The following is a 16,617-nucleotide window of genomic DNA, read 5'->3' on the forward strand; positions in this document are numbered from 1 at the left end:
GTAAATACCTAATGGATCACGGTGGAAAAAATGTAAAAGCCAGGAGGGAGAGAGAAAAAGCGGGGGGGGAGGGGGGGAGGAGGACGAGCAACGAGCAGAAGAAATGCCTGGCTGAGAGGAGAAGGGCAGCTAGGTAGCTGCACCGTTATGCGGTGAGTTTGTGGGTTTAGCCGTGCATCTCCGGAGGGATGGGTTCAGACGTGGGGAGTGTTTTCTCTCCGCAACCTGAAATCAGCCAGTGGTGCATTGCTGAGGGTGGTGGGTCAGGGGCTGCCGCAGCAAGAGTGACGGTTTTCAGGTAAGGGCTGAGGAAAGGTGACAAACGGCATGGGACCCTGGCAGCCAAGCCCCCCTGAAGATTGGGATTGGGATGGGTTAATCCTGCTGTTTCAGCTCTTGGGTTTGGGACGGGCATGAGGAACTGAAGGTCGAAGCAGGAGTCCGTGAGCTGGTCTCTGTCAGTGCTCCTGGTCCAGATGAATGGTGCTGGTCAGGTTTGAATGCTCTGAAAGCAGCTGATGAAAGGACTTTCCAGCTCCCGCTAGCTCTTACAGCACTGACATCTGTCCCTTATTCTCATTCTATATTTGTCCCAACAGAACTCAAAAGAAACCCCCACAATAAGAGGAAACATACTGGTGGTGATGCCAGGATTTATTTCGCTAAATATATAAATGGAATAGTTTTGTGTTGCTGTTGGAACTGAACAGGGTTCAGAAATGTTGTTTTCATATTCCCATCCTATTTTGCTTTTATTTCAGCTTCTTAAAATTTTTTCCCTTAGAAATTCGAAGCTGGGAAAAAATGCTCAGCCTGCTAGAAACTGTGAGCCATCCGGAACAGAAGTAAGGACCTGACCCTCCTCACTACCAGAGGCCCTGGTGTCCTATATGGCTGGTAGGCAGTTGCAGGCATCTTCTGATAAGGATGAACCTGCCCAATCTTGGTTTCGATCTGAAATGACTCAGGCTCAGGAACTTCTGTATACGATATTCAAGGAAGCAAGGGACACCATAATACTGGAAGTGTTAAAAATACCTACGTTTGAGCAATTCGGGCAGCTAATGCTCTGATCCTGTTGACTTTTAAAGAATTGTAGCCTTCTTTCCCTACTTTATACCCATGCATGGCACATGAATGTACTGAAAGCCTTCAGACAGGTAGCTTTGAATCTTCTGTTTATCCAGAGAATAGGGATGGCAGCAGGTTTCTTTACATTGCCTTGCCAGCCTAACTTGTAAGGAACACCTCCAGAATTAGATGGATGGGCAGTTTCTTGCTTACTCCATCCTTAACATGGGACGGTTGGCATAATGTAACTACGTAACTGCATTTCATTTCAACGGAAACTGTATGCTCTGTACAACAGAAATTGGAATCAGAAAAGGAATCAGAAAATTGTAGTATTCTTTGAATTTATTTGTATTTCTTTTACTAGTGACATAGCTAATAGCATAAAATGCAGTTTTAACCCTCCGATATGCTAATAGTTCTACCCCTATTTTAAGTATCAGTGGATACAAAAAGATGAGAGAAGACGTTCAATCTACACACTTTTAGTGAGAGCAAAGAGATTCCATGAAACTGCATGAGTAATTACAGCAAGACACACAGGCATTAGCAGAGACTTGACGTGACCACAGCAATAGCTCCAGGTTTCCTTGACACTTGTCATAGGACTGATGACTTTGTTGGCCCTTTGCTGTCCTCAAGAGTTTGGCCAAGGCAATTGGAGGAAAGGACAGTATCTTCCGGATTTCCATCTAAAATTCCAAAGGTCTGTTGGATGAGTTGTGCTATAAATGGATCAATTCCTTGTGTTGATATATATAAAGGCATGTTGCTACTCTGGCTCCTGTCTTGGAAAATCTCGGCTTGTATTCTTGAGTAGAACTTCTTACTGATTTTAAAGAATTACGACAGACCACAGGATCTGTTCCTTTTTGAAGGCATGAACTGTTTGTAGAATAACCTGGCTTCTTGTCATCCCATCTCAACTGTAAAGTAACTCTGTAAGCGTGGAAAGGTAAGGACACTTACCAGTTATTAAGTCCTGGAAGGTAAGTACCTCTCCACCAAACACTGTCCTTCCAATCCAATATTTCTATCAGCAAAAATCCCTGCTCCTAGTGTATTTTGGAAGATTTACATAAAGCTGAGCAGAGTAGTTTTTGTACTGAATTGATGTACGCATTGTTTTGCACTGAAATCAACATTCATCAGGCAAAAACCCTGCCTTGAGATATTGGGCTTCTTGGAACCAGAAACTCCAAATGAGATCTGGAAGTTAAGATGGTTAGAAACAGGTATAACCTTTTGCTCAGAACCTCTGGCATTCATAGCACTACAGTAACACACTGGTCAAACTATTCAGTGTATGATGTACAATGTATTATGACACATTACAGAAGATTAATTGTACGTGCAGCTTTACACAACTCCTAGATCATGTCTTCCTTGGGAGTAGTGAATGTGCCAATGGTGGTATTTTATAAAACAGTGCTTCACTATATGCAAACTTTTACATAGGGAGTAAGACATCTGAAGGCACTGGGCCATAAAGTACATACATACACATATGAATGTACACACACAAACCGGGCATCTAGTACCTGAAGAGCATCTATATACATTTACATCTGGAATATGTCATTCAAGTTAGAGTGGTTTTTTAATACTAAATAAAACACCTAAAAGAAATACAAGTGAACAAAGACACATTTGAAAACAGGAACATGTGTATTTACAATAGAGATTATTGTATTTGGTCTCTTCATAGCGACTGCTAGGAATATTTATTTTTTGCCATTAAAAATTTATATACTATAAACATTATAGATGTAAAGGCTCCAATTCTGCAAATTCTAACACATGATCTTAAGCCTTTGCAAGATAAGGACCTAGGATCCTAAAGCCTTGAGCAAATAGACACTGTCAGAAACGTTTGCTATCTCAAGCCAAGCTGGGCAGATGGTGGCAGATTTGTTAAAGTGCTGCAGCTGGCAAAGAATCTGGTCTTTGAAGAATGCTGGAAAGTCATAGGAAAGGTCACTTTTCATATCAGAATAAAGCACAATAGAAATGAAGTTTCTGTTCAGAAAAAAGATACCTCTCTTCTCTGTCACTAAAGCATGAGATTCTGTTTAACTTGTTTCTCTGCATAATGCAATAGCTTCAGATATTGACAGTCTGCATAACTTAGCTTGAAGAACTGAATTTAAATGCAATATAGGCTTTAGGTTTACTTATCATCTTAAATTTTAATTCTTTTTTTAAAGAAAGACACCTACATTAATATGTGAGCAAGGTGGTGACTGAATTGCTCTAACCAGCATGATTATTAGAATTTATCATGCAGTCTGGAATTTCTGAAGTACTGTCTCCAGATGAAGTGGAAAGGAGATAAATACAGAAATAACTGAGGCATACAGCTTGCTATGTGCCCTACACTCAGCTGCAGAGCCTGCATAAAATGATGGCACTACTGGGTAACTCCATAACCATCTGTGGTGATCCATGCCCAGGTATGAGTTATCATATCCAAACTTTCAGATACCAGTTGATATATGTAAATATCATGAAATGGTTGATTTCCTACAGGCCAGACATGTTGGCGATGGCTGCCCCTGGATACAGTAGTGAGAACTGTGGAAACCAAGAGGATTTGGGTTCTGTAGCTTACTAACATGTCAACTTGTAAGGCTGCACAACCTCTTCAGACTCTCTCTCTTCACATATAAATGGAGATAACCAACTTTACACACCATTCTGATATACTCTTAGTAAATCAATGTAAGCTTCTTTATAGATACCTTTGTAGTATCATCTTCTTCCCTGGAGTCTATGACTTGAGCTGCTGCTAGAAACAGGACATAAAGAATTATGGCTCGGCTTGCCAAGGACCATGTAAAGGGATCTGAAATACCTAATAGACGACACAGCATTTACATACAAGCACTGCAATGACTGACATCTCCTGAAGGATATGGAGTCTGTGCGACTGAAAGGCAGGCAGGAAACCTTGGTAGTACTGTACACCTATTGTATTCGTGGATAGTACACCTACTGTATACGGGGGTCCAAACTTATTCTGCAGCTGTATCCAAGCTTCTAACCCCCAAAAGCCAACTGGTAAAGGGAAAGAAAAAAGAGGGAGAGAAAGATTTCTTTGTTTATAAAACATGAATTATTAAGCAACAGTAACAGAGACAAACATTTTTCAGTGTCTGGCAGTCTGCAACAGTCTAATAGCTGCAGGGAACTTTTTATTTTATTTATACAGAGTGTTTGCACCTAATTAAATGAAAAAGTAGAAACGTGCAGAACTACCTGAAAGTAATTCAGGGAGCTGACAAGAAAAAATAAAATTAAAAAGAAAGGGAAAAGGCATATGCCCCACTTTCTGGGTGGTGTGTCGAACACAGGGACCTGTGTCATGGTGCTGCTGACCCTGAGAAAGACTGTGATTCTTACACTTACATCATGTTATGTGGGGTCAGGCATTGCACGTGACAGGCCACGACCCTCATATAAATTATTGCCATGTAAACTGTAAAAATCACACTTCATTTTTGAAGACTGAGCAGTCTCAAGAAAAGAATGAAGATATCTGGCCATAAAACGGCAGCCACAATATTAGTGATATACAAAATTAACTCAATTTTTTCCCTGACGAACAGAAGTAAACCAAACATCTGACTGGTTTTGGTTGGTGTTATTTGGCCAGGGGGAGGGTGATAATTTTTACTTTCTTCTTTTTCTAAAACCTTGCAGCAGTTTAATGGGTGAAAATTAGGTAGCAGTGTAAAAAAGTACTCAAGTTTAGCCAAATGGTTTCTCTTTGGTCTCTGTGGACATCTGTAAAAGTCTGGGTAGAGACAGAATCTAATACCTCACCTGGATTTCCCTCTTCAGCCTGCAGATGAACCACTCCCATTTCACAGTTTTGCCCTCCTTTTCTCCACCCTCTAACCTTCACCAGTCTTGGTCGTCATGGTCTTCAGTTAGATGAGAGAGCACAATTAAACTGAATTCAAGGCTACCTTCATCTACGTCGTTGATAGCTGCTGACTGGGGACATGAGGCATGAGGCATGAGGCATGGGATTTGACTTATCTTCTCATGGTCCCTGGGCAACAACCAGAGAAAAGATAGTCCCTTTCTAGGAGTCTTACTGATGCTGGGAGTCTCCTCTGAAGCGGGGTGCCCACACCAGCACCCGCACCTGCATCAGCAGGGTGCCACACTGCAGGCATTGCTCTACTTCACCTGGACACACTGGGTCAATGTGGACCAACAAGCAACAGCTTGAACTTCAGCATTTATCACAGATCCCCACACCTTCTCCATCCACTCCGACCTTGAGTCCTTCCACCCATCTGTGAGCCCCATTGCATGGAGACCCAGTTAATACTGGAGGGCCAGAGTGCCTGTGGCAGGAAGAGTTCCACGCCAGCAAATTTATACGGTGCCACCTCTCTGGCACGTGGCACTTGGCATGGAGTTTTCTTCGTGTGGCAGAATTGTGCTCCAGCATCTCAGCTTTGGCTTTCCAAGGGATATGTCTAGTCCTTCCATTTGCAAAAAGACCCTTGCAAATATGGGAGAAGGAGGTGTGCAGAAAGCTGGAAACGGTGTCTCTCAGAGCTGCAAACACTCCCAACCAGGGCCACGGGGAATATGCAAGGCCATGGTTGTAGTGTTTGTCATGCTTCCAGCAATTAATTCACCATTTATTTTACCAGTCACCTAATGTTTTGGCTTTTGTGTCTCAGCCTCCTTCTCCAACTATTTCCTAAAAGTTTGTTTAACTGCATTATAATGTATGTTCCCTGGACCTTAAGGCACCCTTAATTTCTCATTAGCTGTTAGCTCTGCCCTCTAGTGCTGCATGTGAAGGAACTGGATGTTGTGTTACAGACCTGTAGCTTTGCCATAAAGCCCAGCTGTTGTTTAAAAGCTGACTGGTCAAATGCTGAATGGTCAAAAATCTGCATGTTGACTAAACTGACTTGACATTTTTTGTGCCTCCTCGGAGTGGGTTACCAGTCCATTTGTAATCATTTAAACAACAGACCTCTGAAATACAGCCCACCTAAACCCCAGCATTTTATGATACCAACTGGTTCAACTGAAATTTATTTATTGCATGCTTATGCAGCTCAGCCTGTGGCTCTGATCCACCCCACAGGTTCTCAGCTGCTGGGGGTGTGACCAAGTGCTGCTTTGAGCGAAGCACAACTGAGAAAGTTCTTCACCTCAATGCCTGGAGTTCAAGGTCAAGGTGGAACAAACAGCTGAGCCAAAGAGGGCACAGGGCTATGCTGAAGCAAAAGGGTTTTATGGCAGGCTGTCACAGTAACCAGACATGGTATAGTCATGAAACGTGAGTTTCGGCCTGGACACTTTGCAGTTTGCAAAGCGTATGCAAGAACTTCTGATAGTGCTTTGCACTTAAACAGTAGTATTTTTAAGTGGAGCTTTATGCAAACTCCAAAGCTCTGTGTCTTCCTAGTTCCACTTGGGGAAAATGACATTGCTCAAACACACTGAAGCAGTTAGGATAATGTTGTCATGTTTCCTAACTCAGCAGAACTGAGTACAGGGAGATGAAGGCATGGCTGTTGATATCAATCTTTGAAATGCCTTTCCTCCTTGCACAAGCCAAGCATGACTAAAGTCACTATAACTTTTTGGTAAGACAATAGAGAATATGAGAAAGGCAAATGCTGAAGAAGCCTTGAGTGTTTCTTGTCATAGACCCTCATTCATACTTGGGAAGGAAATACCCTTCCACACTCCCCATCTTCCCTTCCTCCAGTTAGCAAACTTAGCTTTCACAGTCCTACCTCATTCTCACCTCTCTGAGATGTCTCCTAGATATGCGGCTAATTGAGGAGAGTGGAACTGAGCATCTGGGAGTGTAAAGGTGCTGAGTGATATGTGCAGGGTTTTATTCAAAGATCACTGGAGCAATTAGCATGACAGAGAGTAGTTCAGAAAAGATAATGCAGATGCAGATGGTAGCAAGCTACTGTGGGAGTTGGGGGCACTGAAGCATGGAGAGAAGGACAGAAAGAAAAAGATCAAGCTCTTTAGCATTTAGGCTGGGGAAGCCTAATTTCTCTTTTCTCAATCCCCCACCTACTTTCCTGCCTACAGTGTGACTTTCCATCTTTTCAGAAAACATGTTTATCGGGTTCCTCTCAATCTATTCTCCTGCATCTTTTCTCCAACTCTTCAGCTTCTGAGTCTCATGCTGACACTTACCTCTTCCAGGGGGTTGGGGGAAGGTTGAAGAAGCAGAGCCAGATTTGCTGGACAGACACAGGGCCAAGAAAAGTGCAGTTGATTCAAAGCCAGTGTCAGGATCCTGTGCAAGGCAATGGTTACCAGGGGTCCAAAGGTATGAGCAGGGGGCAGTTGTGTTGGGCTGTATGACGACAGTGAGAATGTTGTTTCAAAGAAGATCAAATACCTAAGCAGCTTACAACAGCAGACCTACCTGCCATCAGTTTTAGAATGGCTAGGTTACACTTTGGGAACACCATCTTGCATCTTCTCCCTTTCAATGCAACTCTTTGGTTTGTGTCAGGGAAAGTGAATACACAATATTCAAACCATATTTACACTACCCGCCAAATACCATTCAAAACATCTAGTTCACTACACTTCCATCCTTGCAGTAAGTCCAATCGTCCGGAGTTGACTAACACTTGAACAGCTGTTAAAGTACACCCTACAAGCCATAATGACAACTGGGGCTGAGCAACAACATAATTTGTGTACCAAAATCAGTAACTGGTCTTAACAGTCTATGAGTTAATGTCAGCCCCTTGAAATGGTCAGCTCTTGAATAATGTGAGAAATTGTAACCGGTGTATCCACAAATGCAAGGCTACAAACATTGCAACCATCGATTTTTATTACCTGCTACAAAAATAGTAGTGGATTATTATTAGCTAAAAAAATACTGAAAATACATATATGTTGTTACACTAAATTTAAACTGACATCAAAACATGCACCCTTAGCAGTGGAAGTAGCCAGTATATTTTTGATATTAAAATATTTATTTTAAAAAGAAAAGAAGTATTCTTCCTCATTTGGTAAAAGAAAAATCAACACTGTGTGTCCTCAAAGAATTGATCATTTTAGCTCTAGAAGTAGGAGGAAATTTGTAATAACTCTGGATTCCCAGGTCAGTCCAGGGGCTGAATATTGCTATTGATAAGATGACTAATTTTTTTTTTTTTATAATATATAAATCATATATTTAATTTGCAAATGAAATTGAACCCTGCCCTGAAGTTTGGGACATCTGCAATTTGTAATTGTACAAAGAAGCTGGGAGAACTGAATCAGAACAGAAGCTTTTTGTGTGTACGTGCATGCGTGCATGCACACGCACATGTGTGGGTGGGTGTGCTCGTGCGGGTGTATGAGAAAGAGGGAGGGAGAGAAAAAAGGAGAAATATTTTCCTTGCAGCTTTATTTTTGCAACTCAGGACCTGGCAACAGGTGATTTCCAGACATGGATCTAATGTTGCAGACCTCATCATATGCTGATACCTCCAAAATTAGATTTGTGGCTAAGGCTTCCCACTTGGAGAGCTTTGCTATTTTTTCTGTGCGCCTCATGAGCGTATAATATGTTTCAGTAAATGTACGAAAAAGACGCTCTAAAGCATGAAATGAAGCTAGATTTAAAGCTCAATATTTGCCAGAAAAAAAAAGGTTATGGACTAGGAAGGTTAATTAGTAAGGTATCTGATAAGATATTTGAATAAATACACCAGTATTTAATTATAAAATAACTATGATCTAATTTCATTACCTGAGGCATTGCTGACCGAGTTTCTTTACCAAAAGCCAATTTTAAATCAACAATGACTTATTGACCAATAGATAGTGCCTAAAATAAGACCTGCTCATTCTGGCTTGGTCTATGGACATAGCATATTTAGCAATCCATCTTTTCTCTTTATCTGACTGATCTTTTTTAGTCTCTTTCAGTTTAGTTGTTGCCCTCGTGGAGCACAATCAGTACTTACTACTAAGACTACTACTTACCACAAGTAGTCTTAGGGGAGGTGAGACGAGTGCATGAGAGCTTTGCACATGAATACAAGTGCAAACATTCTGTGCCTCTGAATACAATAGAGAGAAGTTTGTTTTCTTCAGTGTTTCAACCTTCTTGACTAGTCAGAGTTGTACCACAAGAGCAATCTTAGCTTCCCATCCAAGACACAGTATCAGTGCTTCCATGGTTATTCCTAGTGTTCCCTGGTTTTGTATTCAGCCCTCAGTGAAAACACTTCCATCCAGGTAGATTATACAAGGAAACTTCTTTTAATTTGGGCTTTGCAGGAAAAAAAAATTCTGACATTTGCCCTAGATTAAGTATGGCTCACCAACTACAACAAAGGTAAATCCAGTCTCCTGAACTACGTAACTTATTAATTGCTCTTTGTTCCATAGGGACACAGGATACATGGAGTGGCTAAACAGGGACTAAACATGACACATCTATTTCACAAGCTGTAAGAAAGAGTAGATGGATACAAAGAGAGCATGTTACAGCTGGAAATCTTGCAAATTCAATGACAGATTTAAAAGGAGATGGGAGGCAGTTCACTGTACATTAAGTAGGACAACTCAGATTTTGGGGGCAGAAAGAGAAACACAAAAAAGTCTAATAGAAGAGAGAGCACTAAAAGACAATTCTACATCAGATGAAAGGGACAGGAATGCTACAAGAGACACACTAGCAAAAAATATACAGGGGGTAAAAGGGGAACAAATTTTAAAAATAAGAACAACCTTCTACTTTGAAGAAGTAGCTAGACTTTGGTGTGTTTTGCTGGATTATTCCTTAAACCTTCTGAAAGTCAGGCATCACAAATATTTAGGCTATGGAAAAGCACATTGTGACAGCCCTCAGCAGAGTTAAATACCTGCTAAAGAAAACAAATTTTGCAGATTTAATTACAGACCTAAGAATTTTAAGAGTCTGCCTCCAACCCAACAGTCTTAAAGATCTCTGAATTTCAAGTCAATGTTGCCCTCTGGAAGACACATATATGCAGAACCATGTGAATGTGCAGCATTTAAAAGCTTGAGAACACCTGGTGTTCAAAAGTCCACATGCTGCTGCCCATTTGCTTTAGCAGTGCTAATCCTTGGTTAAATATTGGCACAGCTTCAAATCATTAATTACAGATACATAGCTATTTATAGCCCTGATGAAAGCTTCCAGAGCCCCAAAGCAGCTGCCATGCTAAAAGGATGGGTATATGCAGAATGATATTTCCTGTTTGTTTGCTTTGCTTTCTCCTCCTAAATCTTCCCCATTGTGAATATTGACATCGTCCTGCTTCATCTCTGTTTCCACCCTTGCTTTCCTTTCTCTGTTTTCTAATTCATCTATTAAGTTGCTGCCCTTCCTTCTCTCTCTGTTCTCATGTTTTTATTCATATTAATTTGTCCAATTTCTTCTTTCTCTGTCATCCTACCCTGGACTACAACAAACAAAACAAAATATGAGGGGAACAAGATGAAGTATTGCAACTCTAGTAAGCTTATTGCACATCACATGCTATTTGGTGTGTGAAGTCTTAGCATAGGGCTGGGGCTTGACTTGAGAAATAGTAATTTTTATTTGGAAAAGAGAAAGCAGCTTTCTAGCACACGTGGTTTCTGAGAAAACATTATCTGAGCATACCCTGAAGGCTAAGAAACCAAAGGCAAATAAAAGGAACCTCAAATTGATTATTTTTAAGCCAGAAGGCAAATAAAAAGGAACACCAAATTGATTATTTTTAAGCCATCCTCATCACGTATGATTTTGGAACACTTAGCACTGGCAACACTGCAACACGATCAAGTGGAGGATTTGCCAAAAATCAGTCTGAGCTTCCTCCATATGTTTGCTTCCTCTTCTACTCTTACCTATTAGTGCAGGATTTTTGAAGACTGACTGTTAAAATCTATCGCCTGCAAACTAGCAAAAGAGCAGTGTGCACCCTGAAGACTGGTGAAAAGAAGCAGCAGCAATCAAAACAGGGAATAGAGGAATTTTATGACTGCCATGCTCCCTCTTTTCTCAATTCCCAAATGAGGATGGGCTCTGAGTCTGGCTCTGAAACCAAAACACTCTTCTGCCTCTTTTCTAGGTCTGGTCCATGAGGCCACGTGTCCTCTTGTGACCACAGTTAGTGAATAATGACAAAAATGAGGGGTAGTGTGACAATGCAGGCAAGTGGTGAGCATTATTTGTCCTCAGGTTCCCAGGGGTGAGAAGGGAACATGCTAAGCCACAGCATCGTCTTCCTCTTGAGTCTGGGGTGTGTTTGGTTTGCTTTGCTTTTAATAGCCTTAACGACATCTCAGTAATAGCTCAGCTTAAATAAGAAACTTCTCCAAACTTGACCAGATCTTTGTGATGGATGAGAAAGTCTTTAACTCTCATCAGCTTTGCATTTTCTGTTTTGTTTTGTTAGGAGAGGGAGCAGCAGCATTGAAAAATTACAGAAGTCTGACAGTGTTCCCTGTTCTCAGTTGTTTCCTTCTGTTTGTGTAGCTAAGGTGTGTGGCACCCTGGTAGGTATCACCATATTTCTGGTTTGATTAACACAAGTCATACTGGAAATACCACATGACAAGCTCCTCTCTGTGCAGCTACTACCTTATTTTTCAATCATTTTCAGGCACAAATCCATCTATTCCACTCTAAGCTGATCTAAAGCTCGGAAATCAGAAATTGTGGAATCCATAAAGGAAACAGCATACAAAGAAGAAAAACAGCTATTTACGATTATAGTGACTGGGTTTTTTCCAAGAAGTTCTGATTTTGTGTATTCCTCTGCCCACAGTGTTTCAGTTTCTGCGGTGGATAGTTTGATGGATCTGAATTGGAATGACGTTCAACACAGAAGAGGCCGAAACAAGTGCAGAAATCTTGGCAGCGCTGCTGTTGGCTGCTTGCTGGTGGTGAAGATATGGAGACTAATCGACAGTGTAGTTCAGGACACGGTGAGTTAGGGCTTAATTGCTGAGAGTAAGCCATGGAAGGCGTTCAGCAATTCCTGTCCAAACTGAACCTGACACAAGAGTTTTATGGGTGTATCGCAGAGATGGGTGCCCACTATGGCTAGATATACGCCGTGAGGAAGCTGAATGTTTCTAAAGTCTCAGCAATGCTAGGAGAATGAAGATTCAGGTTCACCTTTCCAGAAGTCCATCAAGCTCTTTCCGCATGTTAACATCACCCTGTTCCTCCTCTGTGTGGAGGCATACGTCTCCTTCCTGAACCTTCTTGCCATTTTGAAGCTTTCATGTTACTGGGTAAATGGGGATAAAACAGACTCTAAACTTATCCTGGTGCTCTTTTGTGAACTGCACAGGAAGATAAGGTGCTTAAAATCAGCAGTTATATCTGAGGCTGAATGGTGCATTTAGGAGCTGGCAGAAACTAGCTTTTGAAGCAGCATCATTTTGAAAGTCAAAGGGTCTCAGAGATACAGCCAAACTGTTAGAAAAATTCCTGACTGTAATGCTCATTTGTCCAGTTCATAAATCTGCCTCCGTGTTCTTCAAAGTGCCAAAAGCTATCTAGCAAGACATCCAGCTTTTATAAGACAGTCTAACAAGCTGTCTGGCTCAATTAGTTGAACTCTGATGGTGCTCCAGATTTTCAGTCAGCAGACCACTTTGTAAGGAAAATATCTACTTGCAGACCCCCTTCCCTTCTGGTATCTGTAGCTTAATCTACCATGTTATAGTTCTAAAATGTTTTTTTTTAATGAACCACAAGAAAAACCTCTGCAGTCCATCCACACACCACCGTTTCAGATCCTTGATTCCTCAGCTTTTTTTCTTGGCCTTCTTCACCGTAAATGGTGGAAGCGATACTTTCTATGGTCTGGTTGTGCATAACACGACATGAAAAAAAAAGTGCTGCATACTTGGTTATGACTGAGAAATTCTGAGTACAAAAGTACTCTTTGGGATTTCTTCAGCCTGAGCTCACTTTGTTCTTGAATAATCCCCTAACAGGCTGTTCTATATGACCACAGATGTAAATGGCCCCACAGAAGCTGGACTCTATTACCAAGTTAGACTGTATATGGTTATATCTAATTGCTGTTTCCATTATAACTTCTAGTAAAAAGCTGGTATGGCTCAGTTAAACAGAAGCAGTCCTTATAAAACCACAGTTAGGGCTTTGAATCAATAAAGAGTAAAATAACCACTCGAATTACAGATTTGTTGTGATGCCTCTTCCTAAAAAATGACAACACTTAAGAAAGTAATCTTTTTGTTCCTAGCTGCCCAATTAACCTAATTCTTCAAGTTTTACCCTTGGCTGTCAGCATACACACAGCGAGATTCTCTTTCTCTCCTGGCAGATGAGGGTCAGAGATGTTTTCACCTTCCCATGTTTCTACTGTTTGCCACTAATGGCTTCAGCAACATTCCCACCCGTGCTCCCAAGAACCCAGCTGCTTTGGGGATCCCTCAGTAGTGATGTAGGCATCAGTAATGCAGCCACACAGACAAGACTTCAAGGAACAAAATCCAGTCAGAAACCTGAAAAACTGGAGACTCAGTATGAATTGCTCCCCATCATTTCATGCACGGTTTTCTTTTTTTTACACTGACCATGCAAAGCTGATTCAAATATATTCTATTCTCTGACTGAAAACTGACAGTGACAAAATTCTCAGTCATGCAAAACACAAGGAAAAAAGATAAATACACAATGGGAATGCAATGTTGTTAGAGCTCTTACATCTTCAGGATTTACTACATTTCAGCAAGCAAATTCAGCAAAACCATATAGATCCATTTTTGTCTGTGTTTAGTTTTTGAATTTTGACCAACCTCTAGCAATACAAAATGAATCAAAATAAGATGCTGCTTCTGTATACTACGTGGTTGACTTTATTCTGTACAAAATTTTCAGCTAAGTGCTTAAAGCATAACACAACAACTTATCATCCTATATGAAGCAAATATCAGAGAACTAAAGCTATTTTTAAACTAGTTGCACTGATTTCAGCACATTTTAGAGCAGGCCTTATTTTCATAAACTTCACAAGTTAATACACTATTTTTATGAGAGATAATCATCAGGATTACGTGGAAAGATGTTGGCACAGTAATACATACACTAAAACAATTCTCAAAATACTAGTCATTATTCTCAATTATGTTTTCTATTTGATTGTTAAAAGCCAATCTTGTTGACCCAGCAATATACACTTGGCTTTGCAGCCACTGTTGCTGCTTAGTAATGTCTTGGGAAATCCTATGCCTTTGAAACCCTATGCAAATCATCTAAAAGGAGCCAACGTTAACACTCAGGCTGAATTAGAAAGTAGGGAAATACACAAAGTAAGTAGTTTAAGGACAAAGTTGTCTCTAGCTAAAATTAAGCACTGATTCACAGTGACATTATGAAAACACTAAACTGTACGTTAAAATTCCTAAACATTGCTGCTATTCACAACAGGCCAATGCAAACATTCGTTACTTCTGTGTCTGAGAGTGAATTTGTAAGTTAAGAAAATGATGTCAGTATAAAAGAATTCAAAACTAATTTTATCTGATTGGCAAGTGTGTTCAAGTACTGAGATACTAAATAAATATTTGACAGCACCATTCCATAGTATAATTTATTTCACATATGCACTAAATTAAAAGGAAAGCTTTTCTAAATTGCAAGCAATTTCCAGGCAAACCACTAAGCAGGATGACGGTGACAGCTGCCATTGTGCCACGGTACAGCACCTTCTTACCCTTGCAAAGGTCACCAGAGTTTTGAGCAAATAGTGTAAACCACAAGGCAGAGAACAGTACAGTAGGTCCACTTTTGTCACACTTGTGACAGAGAATTTAAATTTATACCACTGAGCGCTTCTGCTCATGGGAGAGGAGGCAACAATGCTGAATGCCTGACCTTGTATTTGTGTCAGTAGGGCTACCACTATGCATGAGGAGTTCAGAGTTTTGCCCAGCAATGGGCATTGCTGGGAGAATTCCTTCCAGCATGACAGGGCTGTTGTTAAGATCCTATTTAAGTCTACGATATGTTTCAATGAGCACATGGAAATGTGTTATTCACACAACGACCAATACTCTTGGGCACACAATGGGACAGCGTGAGACACAAGAGGTACGCAAGAACTATTAGACATGATGCACAAACAAACCCAGAGCTCAGAAATCCTTTCAAAGAGGAAACTGAGATACAGCATGCACCATTTTTTTTGTTGTATGCTGAAATGGAAGTTGCAGAGGCGTTACACTTTCAGGTCCCCGCAGTTTTGGAAAAGGTAGATCTGTTCAGTGGTTCCTACCAAAGCAGAGTTTCTATGAGAAGCTCTGTTACTTAAGATTCAAGCAAAGAAGGAAGAATTTCACATCATTACGAGGATATAGAGCTGCATTTTTAATACCATAATTATGGAGATAGATAATCCACCTGGTTTAGACCTTGCTGAAATGCTAGGGTCAAAGTTAGAACTGAAATTCCCTCAGCTTGAGAGACTATTATGCAGAATTTCTATTTAAACCCTCATAGAGACAATAAATAGCTGCAAAGTTCAGCTGGTTTATATCCCAGAGGACTTATCAAGGGCAAGGTTCATAACTAATTATGAGAAAATATAGGTAACACTTACCTCAAATGCAAGCCTTACTATATGTAATACTGTATGCTTTAAAGTACTACAATGTACATGCTCCTACAATGTTTTGATTGTTAAACGCAAAAGAAAAAGTGTTCAATAATAGTTACAAAACAGTCATCAAAAAATCTGTGTTTTTCTTCCTGCTACAGAAAAAGGAGAAGAGTGGTAGACATCTATTTATCAAAAACAAAAGCAGCAAAACGGAAATGAAAACTCGATTTATATGGTGAGATTAAATTCAGAAAGACATTTTTCATTTTTTTTATAGCACATTTTATGTTTCCCACTTAATTCTCTTCCATAACTTAGAGAAGCCTGGATATATCTACTGATTATCCTACAAATAATGAAACCTTAACTAATATGCCATTAAAATACTTGAACTATTAAAAAGAAAATGAATAGAGACAGTATTGGAGGTTCTACATTAATCTTCATTCTCGATCTAACAATTTATATCATATGTGAATATACATGCTCTCGTCTTCTTGATGTACTTTCTGTCATGTACACAGGGTCCTCTTCTTTCTAGAGAGTGCTAATACAGAAAAATGCATTTGTTGTGAAGCCCTACTAATACAATACAGAGTCTGTATGGCACTTTGGCATTGTTCAGGATGAAAAGCATTATATGCACGTATGCTGTGTCATTAAAAAAACAATTTGGGTGATGAGAAAGAGTGAATGAGAGAAAGAAAATAGTGGTTCTGAAAGAAAATAATGGTGCTAGGAAGTGAGCATTTTATCTTCCTAGGCTTACAGTGCCACATAATTACCAGTGTGAAGTAGCTGTTGACTTTATTTATCACTGCAAAATGAACTCTCTTTGTGTGCATGTATGTTCTGTTGCACTTTGGAATTAACTACAATTCATGGCTATTGAAACACCAGCACTAAACAATTTTTTAACAACATGCAGGAG

This window comes from Haliaeetus leucocephalus, unplaced genomic scaffold, assembly GCF_000737465.1.
Source record: "Haliaeetus leucocephalus isolate CR32 unplaced genomic scaffold, Haliaeetus_leucocephalus-4.0 Scaffold83, whole genome shotgun sequence".
NCBI lineage: Eukaryota > Metazoa > Chordata > Aves > Accipitriformes > Accipitridae > Haliaeetus > Haliaeetus leucocephalus.